General features: G+C 37.3%; 1 long non-coding RNA gene across 1 annotated transcript in view; it reads right to left on the bottom strand.

Moving 5' to 3' along the window:
• Window positions 1–15611, bottom strand: part of LOC131702734 (uncharacterized) — a 224231-nt gene that overhangs the window by 123577 nt on the left and 85043 nt on the right. The window contains exon 2 of the long non-coding RNA XR_009309489.1: window positions 13077–13232. This is a non-coding gene — a long non-coding RNA (uncharacterized LOC131702734). The remainder of the gene's footprint in view (window positions 1–13076; window positions 13233–15611) is intronic.

Raw genomic sequence — 15611 nt, 5'->3', positions numbered from 1 at the left:
CAAAACTACACATCTATCTACAGTATAGATCTGCCCGTCCATCCGTCTCTTTGGCAGTCAGCATAGCTTAGTGGATTTTAGTCTGCATCACAAATACAAGCTTGTCATCTACACTGCATGGCCATTTTATTAGGACCTGTACCTAATATCAGGTCTGATCACAGCCTCGACACAAAGTGTCATAGACTCTACAAGGCGTTGGAAGGTGCCTCGAGGGATCCATTCATTAATATTCCAGACCAACCTCTCTAAGTGTCGTTTCTATCTGCTGTTTGCAGTGACAGCTGTCCCTTTCCTAGAATATGTAATTAATATATATATATATATATACCGTATATGGTGTATTTATGGCAGAGAGGGGGTTAAAAGCCTCCCTACCAGAACACATGCAAATGCGTGTTTATTTAATTGTATTATTTGTTAATTGTTTTGGCAGTTGGCATGATAATTGTAAATTACAGCCAGCTGCCCACACTTGTTACTGTGGGGCATATAAGCCTCACAGTTTGTTCATTCAGGACTGCTGAGTAAGAAGGAAGCAGGAAGGCGTATACCCTGCTGTCGAGCAGTCAGTGTGAATTTGTAAAACTGTGTGTTGAGTTTTGTATTGGGCAGAAAGCTTAGCTGTCCCGGGGCTAGCTAGGGCTGTCCGAGTGTTCAGTCAGCGCCCTGGAAAGGAGCTAGGTGTTTGTTTTGTTAATTGTTATTTTTATTTAAAATAAAAAGTGCACTACCGTGTGTTTTAAAATCCATCTCCTGTGTGAGTCTGTTACTGAGTGCTGAAAAAAAACACGATGCGAGCCTGTGTGGCGAGCGTCATGTTAAAACATGATATATATATATATATATATATATATATATATATATATATATATATATAAACCCTGAACAACATTTCAATTGAAATAGCATTTAATACAGAAGTCGAAAGCTGTTTCACTATATACTAAAATGTAAGGTAGTTAGTAAAATGACTTAATATCACCGAATTGATTACAACTGGGTAGAAGATACACTGTCAATTAATGCAATATATCTGTTAATTAGTTATACAGTAGGTTTCATCCACCCGTTCTACATTTAGGTTGATTGGTGCTACTATTGGGTTAACTTTATGCAAATGCTTTTGAATTCTAAAAGTTTCCTTTTCATTGAGGTTCTGGGGTCCCTGACCTACTAGTATAATAGTGAATGACCTTGAATTGCAATGCAGGTTTGTGTCCTCCTATCAATCAATCAAAATCAATATATTTTATATATAGTGCTTTTCATACAAAAACTATATAAAAGTGCTGTACAGGACAAAACAGAAGAAAACCTAAATACATTTGTATAGAAATTAAAGGCATCACTTCTTTGTATTTATCTTTTTTAGCTATAACTGAAATGTAACCCAATACATTTGTTTTGTATTTCAGATTTTATTTCATATGGGAAACACACTTGGGTAACGCTTTGCATTAAGTGTCTCTCATTACTGTGTATTTACATAGTAGTTACTTAATAAACATGTACTTCCACACAATTACAATGTTATTATGCATAGTTACAATGTACTTCATGTGTAAATCTTTTTGCACAAAATATATCTAAGTGCACAATTGTATCAGAAAAGGATTAGGGCAAGGGTTAAAATTGAGCAAAAGAATGGACATGTTACGTAGATTGTAGCTATGCATAATAATAACAGTGCACATGTATTTAAGTAACTATGTACAGTAATTAGAGGCACTTAAATGTAAAGTGTTAATGAAAGATGCAGAAACCGTGTAGCTGGTCTATGACTCCTAATAATTCTCCCCTAGCACTTTGAGGTAGATTCTTTTCTATCTGCAGAGAGAGAAACAGAGCAAGAGATTGTGAGGGAATCTTGGATCCTTCAACAATCAAGAGGGGGTAACATTGTCAGGCACTGAGCCGGTCACCATAGCAACAGCTGCAATTCTGCTTCAGGACAGTAGGGGGTGCCCCTGCTTTGTGAAAGGCTCTACTCCCGCCATAGATCATAATACCAACATTACAGTAACAAGGCTGTGTGGCGATTCATTCTAGATTAAGCTATTTGAAATCTCCATGGAAATAGTACAGCAGTTGGTCATATCTAATTATCAGAAATCTGGATTATTATTATTATTAATAATAATTATTATTATTATAAGTGTATGGGGCACTTTCTAACATAGTTACAGTAGAGTGTAATATGCTTAATATTATACCTTATATTATTCATACTTACATTTTAGTTTCATGGCAAATGAAAACAGAAAACAGTGAGTTTTTCCCCTTCACTTTACAGAGTCATTTCCACGTTTGTTTTTTTGGGGAGTTATCATAAAGACAGATTTGCTTTTTAATTAATTTATATTTGACCTCCAAACCCATCGATTCAAACTTGAGCTTGATGACAAGTTCTGATCTAAAAGGAACAGCAAAAATGTCCCTGCTAATAGACCATTCTGCCAGGCCTGACCCTCAGGTCACAGGTCAAAGGTTACTGGTCCAATCCATCAGTACTCGTGCCTGCTCAGAGAAGCTAGGGAGGGGCTTAATATGATGTAGTAAATGTGCCTGCTTGACTTACAGCGCAATATATTTCATGCAATTTTCTTTGCCCCCCTAGCTTTCTGGCTTGGCGCTTTGTTTTATATATCATTTCATTATTTTTTTTCTTGTAAAGGATTTGTTCTGTTGTGAACAAAATGTGCATTTAAAATAAACAAATAAAACTTCAATCTGGATCCACTTTTATATGATAAGACAGCTTTTTTGGTGAGTATCCTACAAAATGGGATTTCCCATTAGACTGCATTAGATAGCAGAATTATTCAAAAACTAGGGGGGATCTAAACAAACCTGACTGCCAGCAATGCCAGCTCCTTGATAAAGCAGCGTGCAACAGAGCTGTCATTTTGGATTTGGGTAGTAAATAGGAACAGGACGGATACATATAAAGAAAGTAACAATTTGTAAAATATTCTTGGATTTCTAAATAAAATAATAATAACTCAGAATGACTGGTGAATTTGTTGCACTTTTATTTGTTCTGTTTTTTAACCGAAAAGAAACATTTGAATGCCTCCCAAAATGATGTAGTTGTGGTTGTAGGTCTCAAATGTGCAGTTTTGAAAGAAACACATACATCATAGTTGTTACTGCTTCCTTTAATAAATCACCTCTGTAGTGTCTTTGGGTCAAAGCACGCTACTGGCTGAAAGCATGTCTGTCATTAGGGGAATGGGTGGGGGTAATTTCACCCTCCAGGTAACCAAGAAAACCCAATAATATATGGAAGCAAACAGTGTATTCCCATAAACATGTGCTTCTTACAAAACAGCACACTTGAGACCAATGTAGCAAATGGAAGTGCAGAACAGGTAAGATTTTATGAATGGCTTTTGTTAGCTTCAATCACTTTAATGGAGAATACTTCAGGACTACTGAAACTACCTTTGTTATTCGTAAAACAACACAGATTACATTCTTCCTGATAAAGCAGACTGCGCAGAAGTCTAAACTATGGGACAAAATGTAGTAAATAGACTCTAAAGTTATATTTTACTGTCCAATTGAATATGATTGTTGAATGTTGAAAAATAACCTTTTTGTCTGTGGATAAATCAATGTCACCCTGTAGTTCAGTCTGTGAACACAATGCATTTTTCATTTTTTCTACTTCTGCACCCTGCTTCATTCGGCAAGCATAATAGTTTTTCTCAAACATCATATTTTGTACTGTGGATGAAATACAATTTAGCTCTCCCTGCTTGAAAACAGTTTAGCATGGCGTCTACTGAATGTGTACCAAAAGCAATTTCTGAGTAGAGCGTTATCCACCAAACAGGAAAAAAAATAAAGAAGTCTGATACTGGATTTTCAAGTAACAGCCATCTCTTCTCATCCGCCTCCTGATGCAGAAAGCCTGCAATCTCCAACAAAAAGCAAAGCAGTCCTTTCACCCCCATGTAATGTTGCTAGCAAGAATTATTTGCTCCACTTATTTTCAATGCCAACATTCAATCACATACTCTCCAGAACATTATGCAACCTTATAATCAATGTCAGATCCCATAATACTGTAGTGTGTGCTCTTGCCCACAAACTGATCAATAATCACTCTACCAGTCATTAAGTCAAAGAGCTATTGCCCTCTAACATAGGTTTAATAAAACAGATAATGACCACAAAACACCTGGAGATTGTCTTGATGGACATAATGGGTCAATGCAGCAGCTGTGTTGAAGGACAAGCTGGAGGCATGAGCTCCCAACGTCTTGTAAAGTCACATAGAGCCTGCTACTTTCTCATGACTATTGCTGAATAGTTGCACACAACTTTTACAGAGCCTGGTGGATCCCATGAGAAGGTTTGTGACCACAGATATATGTAAAAAATCTCTCTATTGCAGGGTGTATATTTCTGTGAGGTGTGATTGAATAATGAAATAATGTGGGTTATAAAGCTCTGCTGTGTTTTGTTCTTGATTAAATCTACCCTTTAGTCTGGCAGATCAATGGTAGAAGCAAGGACAGAAATAAGACTCCCATTGCATGGCAGTTTGATCCATTCCCGGTTTTACTCTGTCTAATAAGATACACCTGAGCTTGCTACCTATACACTGGGGCTAATCAAGCTCGTGGTGAAACTGCAATGCAATAGGAGTCGTATTTCCATCCCTGCACACGTAAAGCACGAGAAGGACAATCGTTGTAAAGAAGGCAACCTGCACAGGACAGCATTGCTCAGCAAGTGAGTATTTTGGCGACGTCCCAAAAGGTACTTCATCCCTGCCTTACTTTGCCTAAATTCAAATATGATTACAGATATATGGCATCCTACAAAAGTGGCACAAGTGGCAAGCTACAAAATGCCCAGTCTAAAGGTGTTGATTCTAGATAACTCTATATGAATGGCAGCATTGTTGCTTGTATTTCAAAAAGGTACCCGGTATTTCCAGGACATCCCAATTTTCCCCATTGGGCAGTAGATGTACATGTATTACATGGGGCACAAGTGTACTGTTTTATTTCAACTCTCTATATAAAAAAAGTGATGTGCGCTTATATCAGAAATGCCTGGTCTGAAAGTTTGGTCTTAAACCCTCCAACCTCTGTCCACACCCTCGACTATATATTGTAAGACAGCAGGGAGGGGGTTAAATGCTCCCTGGAAGAAACATGTGCGAAAGGCACATTTGTTTAGTTTAATTGTATTTGTTATTGTTTAATTGTATTTTGCTTTATTGTTAATCCGTGCCATTAATTGTTTTATTGCTTAATTATTCCCTGCACCTGGAGATCATTATTAAATAAGAACCAGGTGCAGGGTATAAAAGAGGAGCAGTCAGATTGCTCGATGCTGCTGAGTAGAAGGAGGCAGATGAGGTGCTCTGCTTCCGAGCAGTCGAGAGGTAAAGAGTGTGCAATTTAAACCTGTTTGATTTTGTTTGTGGTGTTGTGTTTGATGGGGAAACGGCTCAGCCGTCCCACTTATAGTCAGGGTGTTCCAGAAAGTTTAGTTAGTGATTGTAAAGAGCTTGGTGTTTGTTTTGTGTTTGTTTTATTTTTGTGAATTAAAAATAGCGTGTCAGCACTTGAAAAAAATCAATTCCTGTGTGTTGGGTCGTGGTTTTAAAGGGGCAACGAACCCGTGTGGCAGCGGTCAGTTCACAATATGCATTGCTTATTTCTGAGAATACAATTCAAGCTACAACATTTCTGTTTTTATTGTCTCTGAATAAATGAGGGCAAGACACACAACTGGAAAGAACATTGCTTTCAAAAGCCAAGTACAGTCAAGGTTTTCCAAGTCATGTGTTTATTTTTCTATACAGTGCCAGCAACAGCTCAGGAGAGCTTTAGGTTAACGTACATCCTCCAATCTCACAACCAAGCCAATTGCTTCTGTACATCCAGGAGCTTGACATCAGGGCTGCTTTAGAGTGAGGAAAAACAGTCACTGCTGGTTTTGTCTCCCTGATCAGCAGGAGAGCCAGACAAAGCAACACTGGAATCTCCTTGGAAGATCTGAAATTTCACACAGCCAAGACTGTATTCCCCTGATTGTAAGACTCTCTCTGCACACCACACAGCCATGCCTTTACTGGGTGAGCCACTTGGGGATGCAAAAATGGAAACAAGCCAAACAAACACGCCTGAAGGGAGTCTTCAAGCCCAAGGGAAAATATAATGCATTGACAAAAACAAACCACCTTCTTCTTCTTGAAAATGAAAGGGTATACTTGTTTTTAAGTTTTATGAAAGGGAAATAACATATTACCACCTTGGAATTAAAATGTAAAAAATCTCTTCGACACAGTTATTAAAGTGACAAGCTAGAAACATAATTAGTATTCATTGTATTTAGTATTCAGGAATGTCTTATCGTAGTTCTCAGTTTTGCTAGACATATAATTTAGAAGTGATCTGCTATTAACATATTTTTGGTACAGTTAGTCTTAAATATGAGAAAACCATGCGTTCTGGTAGAATACCTCCCTTTCTTTACATTTTTTTTGGAGCAGCCTATATATCAGTTTAATAAGGTTACAGCTTTTGATTTAAAATTCGCATAAAAGATTTATGCAGTCGTAAAAATAATGCAGTGAAATGGTCGCTGAGGGGATTGCAGATGTCGTCAATAAAATCAAGACTCTATTATCGGATAGAATGTCCTAGGGAACTATTTGTTTGTGTTTTTGTGTTCTTGTTTTCTCTATTCGCTTAAGTTTTAAATTATGCTTTATATCCTCCTTTTCACCTTCAACATCATAAACTTAAAATTCCAATTATACTGCAATTTAATATGCTATTTCAAAAAGGTATGCAACATTACAGACAGGGGACAGTGAATATGATCATTTGATTGGAAAAGGAGGTTAGCTGACCTTTGGGCTACAGAGGTTAGCAGCTAACAATGATATTGAAGCTAGGTACATTTAAACCTGCTTCACTTTGCAGGGTTACACTTTACATTACAAATGTGTACTTACATATATCATGCATAAAGATTTACACATTAAGTACCTTGTAACTCTGCATAATAACATTATAAGTATGTGTAAGTACACATTTATTTACTAAGTAACTACTCTGTAAATACACAGTAATTAGAGACACTTAATGTTTAATTCGACTTTATAAAGCAAAATTAGTTAATTTTATGGGGTGATGCAAAACGTTTGGCCATAGCTGTATGTGCCATTGCCTGTAAGGCTCATGGTTCCCTCCAGGACTAAGGGTAGTACACTAGTATTGCAAGCATGTTGTCTAAGATCATTAGAATGTAACACCTGGGATGCCAATAGGTTGACAGGCAACTCAGATATTCAAATATAAATGTAAAAACAGGGACATGTCTAGGTATGGGTAAACGGCAGCATTTTGATAAAAACCTGGTGCCCCAAGGTCCACACTCGCTAAATATTTCCAACAGTAGAGGGTCTAGAAATCAAAAGGGAGCGATAGTGTCTTGCTCTTCAAAGTGATGTTTTGGGAAAACCCTGTGTAGTTATTACTTGAGACAGCTCAGTGTCAGGTTTAAACACTGCATGAGGTACAAAAGTAGTCCCATTGTAAAAAGATGGTTTTACTTTTGATCTGTATTTTGCACCTAATTGAATATTAGCACGCCTACCTGTCTGCCTGCCTGCCTTCTAACCAAGGTTTTTTTCCCCTTGTAATTAACTGGGCCCTCATTCTCCTGTTGATATACTCGGGTTCAGCTGGTGTACCAGCTGAACCTAGAGAGAAGACATGCTTCAGAGTCCTTCTGTGGCCACAGCTTTAAAAAGTCAACAGGATGTTGCGACAAATAGAAACTGATATACAAACAAAATAAATGTGATATTTCAGACTACGCTGTTGTTTAAGAGAGGCGTCACAGATGTGTGTGGATTTGTAACTGTGCATTTTAAGCTGTGTGAAGCTAATGACCTCAATATATGGAGAGAGAAAAAAATAATACAAAGTTGAAGCAAGTTACATAAGGCACCATTATGGGTTCTGTGTGAGCAGAAAATCAATGGGGTGATTGATCTCCAGATTAGACTAACTGCTCCATCAGCTTGTGTCTTCGTACATAGCTTGTCAGGGCTGCACGTTCATTACAGGGAAGACACTAATATGTGCAATGTCTTTAGAGATAGAATACTTCTTTGTAGACTTCAATGTGAAATCTCCAAGGCTTACTACCTCAAGCTTTTTGATGCACTATTATAGAAAGAAAAAAATAACCTTTGATTGAACCTCTGCAAAGTGGGTCATATTCTGGCAACATAAAGAATTAAAAAGCCGTTTTTTGTACTGTACCATGTGTTGGGAAGGAGTTATAAGAGATAGGATCAAAGGATATAGCCAGATGAGTACTGCAGTGGTGGTCCAAACAAAATTAGCTTTTTATTTTTTGTTATCAAACCGAATTATACAATACTCTATTAATTGGGCTTTGTGTATATCTTGTTTTCCAAAAATGCAAATATTAGAGATTAACTTTAGGAATTAAGCATCTAGTTTGGAAAAGGTTTTACACTTAACATCAGGACTGAAGAATGAGAAAAAATACACAATACTGGTATCGCTCATAATGTATGTGTTAGACTTCTGCTAAAAATGAAGACTACAGCAATTTGCCTGCTGATTACCTGGGCTGTACTTTTTTTCCATGGTAAAAAAACCTCTTATTTTACAGCATTTCATAGTCTAAAAATAGGTATTTCACAATATTTCACGATTAAACATAATATTGATTAAGTCAGATTCAAGCACATTCAAAATGGATCATTATGCAATGTGTTCAATCATTTACCGGAAGCAAAGTAAACCAGCTGCCACGTTCCTAAATGTAGTGTAAAGCGTCAGTAAGGTAAATGTTAGCTGTATTTATTTTGAAGTGCCAATTTTATATTTACACTATTCTTTCAGAAGTGGAAATTCACAGTGAGCTACATATTACACGACAATGATAATCATGAAAAAATACAGCCTTCCTGATTTCCATTGAACTTTGACAATGCCTGCATGACCAGTTGAAATGAGCAATGAAATAAGAGAATAAGAGGTCTTCATAGAAAAATAGAAAAGGCTGTAGTCAAAGGAATACTCCAGAAAAACTCAACTTCAAGAGGTGCAGTGCAACCAACATTACAGCGTTATGGGGAACATCTGTGTAGATTTTTCAAATACAATATACCGTACCATAGATTGTTTACGACTAAGTCGCCCTGGATAAGGGCGTCTGCTAAGAAATAAATAATAATAATAATAAAATAATAATTAAGACTTACTGCCACTCTTGATACCTATTCACTTCATGTGCTGTAGATCAAACTCAATGGTAGAGTTGAAAAGCAGACCACATGACTTAAGAGTACAAGATAAGGAATTACAAGCGAAGAATGAAAAGACAGCAAAAGAGGGGCACAGCTATCAAGGCTAAGGCTAATCCAAGATAAGATAAAGCCTTTCAAAGCCTTGTTTAGCGCTCCGTTACCATATTGAAATTTCCTCCGGTATGTTACAAGGCGTGTGGCAGAGCACAAGGCAGGGAAGCGGGACAGGTTGTATCAGCAGGGTAAATGAGAGCACCACCGGCTTTCTGTCTGAAGCTAAATGATGAGTCCAGCGTTATGCACCCCCACTGGTAATTACATCTGCTTAGATCCTGTTCAAGTAATGGGGGCAATTTTAATAGCTAATGAATCATCTTTGCTAGAAGCCAAAATGTTGTAGCTGCTAATTAAAGAATGTAAGTTAAATTATTAGGCTTCCCTAGTCTGCAATGTACAGCTATGGACAAAAGTTTTGCATCACCCTATTGAGTTCTCATTTTGCTTCCTAAGGTCGAATGAAACCAATTGCAGCAGAAAAGGGAGGCAGTGATGGGAGGATCGTGATGACGCATGTGTCATTCAAGTTCATCCCAAACATGCTCCACTGGGTTGAGATCTGTGATTGTGGTAGCCATTGAAGACAGCATACCCAATAAAGTACTGCAGTTTTATAGTGAGGCAGGGATTACCTGTCACATGACCCACCAGATTTGCACCTCCAATTCAGGTCAATGTCCGATCCGACTGGGTAGACAGCTCCTAATAAAGTGGCAGTGCATGATGGTTTTTATTTGTTTGTTTTGTTTATTTCTAACCTTGGCTTTCCTTCTTTTTTCAGAAATCACCAGTGTATTATTTCTCGGCTGCCTGATCTAAATGTATTTCTCTAGTAGGAATTCACATATTGAATACTTAATCGAGATTTAAGCAACTCCCGGGGTTTGTCTATTTAAGCTGTTTTTAATTAGCACAGAGCTGTCTCAGAGAGACAGGGACAGAAACTGCGCCTTTGGCAGCGATAACACATTTCATGTCAGAGATGAGAAGGTAGGAAAATACCAGCCAGAGATGACAAGCAGGATTCAAAAGTGGAGTGTCACTAACCAGACTAGCATTTAAAGGATATTTTGTATCTTCTATATTTTCTAAATGTGTATCTGTTTAATGCAGTTGTCCAAATCCATTGCGTTTCCAATGCTGTGTTCTGCAATTATTTCCTGCTAGGATTTCTTCGGGGTATGTAATGACGTTTATAATGGGATCCAAATAGTAATTTTCAATCTGTAATGGTATAAACTAGTTCACATCAATCCTGAGCTAACCAACATTAGTGCATTGTGCACACAAATGTAATAACAAACCTTTTCACACAACATTCACCATCATATTAGTACAAATAGAGATAATACATGTTCATATTTATTTATTAGTGTCTATATAAGATGGCATGAAACACGTCACAGTTTAAAATGTTTACAAAAGAAAAAATAATCAATTCAACCTATGTTTATAACTAACCCCTAGAAGTAAATAATACCACTGTACATGGCTTAACTTAATCAGGAAAATTAGTTCCCATAAATTAGAAGTAGGACAAAAATGCCCAAGGCCATGGGATTGAATTAATGTTCTTTCCAGTGGTGAGCTTTACATTTGATTGTAGTCCAACAGCCTTAAGCAAAGTCATTCCCAGACAAAGTTTATTATAAAAGCTTTTTTTTCATGCATAATGAATGACAGGACCTTGTATGCATCCATTGGAAGTCATTGAATCTGATGCCATTTCATTTGTTTAACCCAGGGCAGTATCCGTACGTAATTAAAAATCATATTTGTTTCTCCTTACGCCATGTTTGACATTAGTTGGTACATAGATTGGTTGGTTAATTTAATAGATTCTTTAATGTTCATTTTATTTGTCAGTGTGAATGTAGTGTTCGCTATCATCGTTAGATTAACTAATATGCTATTCTACTTGGTTACATAACCAGCTGTTCTTTGCAACCTTTATTGAGGTCACAGGGGGGCTGTAAACATCTGAGTTTTCAAAAGTCACCAGGATGTGATGCAAATGAAAGTGACTCAAACCAAGAGGAATAGGACATTAGTTAAGAGAACTGTAATACCTATACTCCTACCGAGCTTCTCTTCAGAAAAGAAAATGACAGGAGGGGGGTGGTCCTTAACATGAGTTCATCAGGATTTAAAGTGAGGCTAACAAGGTGCCTGACTAATGACACTGTTCCTCACATTTAACGAACGTTAAATTCACAACCATGTGTTTACTGAAACAAATTAATATATAGCAAATTGACATCAAAAACTCTGAAGTGATCCATAGGGGAGTGAAACAGACTTTCTGAAAGGTAAGTAGCACATTTGAGACCTATTTACCGAATGGAGGTGCGTGACAGAGGTAAGATGTATGGAATTGTTTTGTGAGCTAGAGTCACTTTAAGCAATGGGAGCAGTTACCATGGTAACAATAAAGAGACACTGCCCAGCCTGAGAGTTGCAACCAGGCCCAGCCTTTTTTAAACAACGAGTAATCCTCAGAGAATATCTTCGATTCATGCATTTTGCAGTGTGTTTGAAGATCTCTGCTGACAGTCTTGCAGAAGAATTGTGACAACCTTCGACCACTCCTCCTCACCCTTGCTCCTCAAGAACAATTTATTTATTTATTTCTGTCCTTGTCTGTCTATCTTTCATGAAAACAACAAATATGTTGATTTAAATTGATTCTCAGTTGAGGTACACTAACATTAAACTGTAGTAAATAATTCCCAGTTCCAGGGTTGGGGGCAGTTTCTGTTTTTCCATTATAAAATCCATTTCAATTCCAATTCCAATTCTTTGAAGGAATTGGAATGGCAATTTTAGAGACAGAAGAATTATTGTGATTGCTCAACTGTTTTAATCTGAAGCCAATTGAACTGACTCACTGACTTCAATGTTAACAGAACACTGCTAATTGTAATTCTGATCAACGGGGAGTTGGATTTGACTAAAAGGGAATCTTGATTTTAAAAAGAAACTGAACATTGAAAAGGCAGGAATTGACCCCAACCCTGCCCAGTTCCATCTGATGAATAATAGAAAAGGTGGCACTTCATATTTCTGTAGTTTCATTCTTAAATCATCATGCAAAAGCAGCTTCTACAGGCAGACAGTCTGTTTAGGTAGGTACAGTATTCAAGAAATAAAGCACAGGAACTGAACCACATGACTTGTGCACTAGGTAGTATTCAGGATTCTGCAGTTGTCTACTGTGCAGGGACCAAAGAGCTCCATAAATAAGACATTAATTCAACAACAGACCCAGGGGAGGATATTTTATTTTCAGATGACACAGGGTAAAGTTTAAACTGCTTGTCTCTCCCTCAGTACAGTAGTTAATTTAGTTGTTACAACAGGGAACAAAACAATGGCAAGACAAATGGTATCACAACATTAGCCTATTGCAGTAATTTGCCACCATAGCGGGACTTCTTCAGGGTAATAGACTGATAACTATTTAATTACATTGGTCCTCCAATAGTTTTTTTTTTCATGTAAGGGTACACATACATCATTTGCTATAATATGAATAACTTAAAAGAACAACATTCTCTGTTTCACCTGATTTGACAATATCCACAAAAGTAGCTCATAGTTACTCTTGGCAAAACAGTTTAAAAAAAGAATAGGGACTGTGTTGGTGACTAAGTGTCTATGCAACTCATTTCTGATGACTGTTTATTTGGCTTACCTGGAATACACCTCATACGTGTCACCGGCTGAGCTCCTGAGCGCAATAAACTCCTGCCAGTAGACTTTACATTTAGGCTCTGCTGTCATTTCCAAGAAAGACGTCCAAGGCATAGGAGTGAACCCATCCTCTCTACTGTCTTAAGACACTCATAACCTGCAAACAAGGCACAAAAACAGTAAATTCTGTCTCTGGATTTGTCCCTAATGGTTTAAACAAGCTAGTCTCAAGGGGACAATGTACAATCCTAAAATGCCTTTGACCTTGGTTTGAACCCAGTTCACGTTACAGGTATAGAGGCTGTGTGGTCCAGTGGTTAAAGAAACTAGCTTTTAACCACGAGGTCCCTGGTTCAAATCCCAGCTCAGCTACTCACTCGTTGTGTGACCCTGAGCAAGTCACACAATGTGCTCCTTCGATATTTTTGCATTCCGATAATTCACTGTTAGACCATTTTACCAAGTCCTATATTTTCCTATATAATAAAAGTTTAGGGTAGTGTCAAAGTCTAAATCAAAGTGCTGTGTCAAGTGTAAGTAATCATGCAAGCTAAACAGCTTGCTCATAAAACTATGAGAACCAAAATAATTAAGCAGTGTATAGCTCAGTTATTTATATACCCCTTTTATTTATTTAATTGGTTCATTAAAAATTCTCTGGTTAGAGATGGTTCTTTCATCCAAAAAGGTCAGACATCTCGTATAAAAGCAGAAGTGACAATAGAGAATTAATGAGATCCAACGAAACGGGATAATACATATTATGCAAAAAGATGTACACATTAAGGACATTGTAACACTGCATAATAACATTGTAATTATTTGTAAGTACACATGCATTTACCATGTAACTACTATGTAAGTACACAGTAAATAGAGCCACTTACTGGAAAGCATAACCGAGTAAAGGAAACAAAATAACAAATCGGCTCCAATTATAACCCCAGCGTATTAGCCTGAATATATGGTCCCAATATGGTACCATGGTGCTGTATGTATTGGATGCTTCATATCATTACACCACTGGTATACTGAGCCCCATAATGACTGCAAGTTTACCAGGGACACTTTTATAAGAACTAAGTGAGACTCTTTTTTTGGGTCCTATCTTTGTAATTGCCCTGTTAGAAGGGCACTCTGACCTGACACTTAGTAATTACAAACAGAATAGGACAGACTATTGTTTTCATGCTGTGTCTTTTCTGTGCAATCAGGGAATGGACCAGTCACACAGTTGTGATCTCCTACATCCTGAAAGAAATGCTGTTTTTAAGGCACTTAAATGATGCTTTTGTAGCCAAGCAGTTTTAATTCCGCTGGATGCAAAGTATGAATAGTTATTTCACAAAACAAACACGTCAGCACAGGGTTCTTAGTGGTAATCATTTAAAAGTCAATATTTCTCCAGTTTTGACGAATAGAAATAGGAGCTGAGAAGAATACCATTTTATTAAAAAAAAGAACTAGCATTAAGCTGTCATAAAGTAATTATAAAATGCTTTACTAATTCCTTGTAACACTGCATAGCTACAGAATTGTATTATCGTCTGATATGGTTTATTACAGTATATAATTTGTAAGACCTATCATAGATGGTTTATTAGCTGTTTATAACTATGAGTTTATAAGTATTCCTGTTACATTTCACCTGTGAAGTTATACAACTTTTGCCAGTGTCTTTCTTTTCAGTAAATCAACCTTCTGCAGGTTCCAATTATTTGTTTGCCATTGGGCAAATGTCACCCGGTGTAGCAGTTATTTCCCTTGGATCCCAGCTTGTCTTGTAATTCTTGTGTACCTTGTGACAGATTCAATAGAACCAGGGGCCTCGAGAGGATAGCCTCTGTCTTGCATGTAGATAAATACAGGCCTGTGTTTAGTGACAGTTATCACTGCTGGATCCTCAACAACAGAATGTGATTATAAATAATAGGGATTGGGTTATTTTCACTCATTCCCACAAGTATGGCTTTGATTCATCCCTGTATTTCAAAATATCAGAGGGTGACAATGTGGTGACAAAGAGTTATAAGGAAAGATTGTTTGCACTTGGGGTTAGTCAAAGACTTGGATTTGCTATTTTCCTTGTGTTTTTTTATTCTTAAAGAGCAAGTAGAAATGGAGGCTAGATCAACTAAAGCTTTTTTTTTTTTTTTGTTATGAGCACAATCATCATCTACATGTACGAATTGCCACGGTAAAACAAATTGAAACTTGATCCAAATTGGCAGATCATACAATGATGCTGGCTCGCTCTTTCCTACCAGAAGCTGATCTAGCCTATGTTCTTGTTGTATACACAAAAATGAACTTGGCTTTGTTAGTTTAATAAATGGAGTCCGAACTAGTGTTTAGAAATAAAATCAAGCTTTTCGCTGGAGCAGATCCTTCGTAAATCTGGAGCAGCAAGTTTAGCATTTCTAAACATTGGTGAGCAGGGCAGGGATCATGTGTTCAAGGACTGGTGTTCCCTCATGGCTTGGCTTAGTTAACCCTGCTGTGAAAGCAGTTACTACAATGTTACAAGGTCAATGAG

Source organism: Acipenser ruthenus, chromosome 30, assembly GCF_902713425.1.
Source record: "Acipenser ruthenus chromosome 30, fAciRut3.2 maternal haplotype, whole genome shotgun sequence".
Lineage (NCBI taxonomy): Eukaryota > Metazoa > Chordata > Actinopteri > Acipenseriformes > Acipenseridae > Acipenser > Acipenser ruthenus.
The sequence above is the reverse complement of the archived record's forward strand: the minus strand, read 5'-3'. Positions and strand labels throughout refer to the sequence as shown.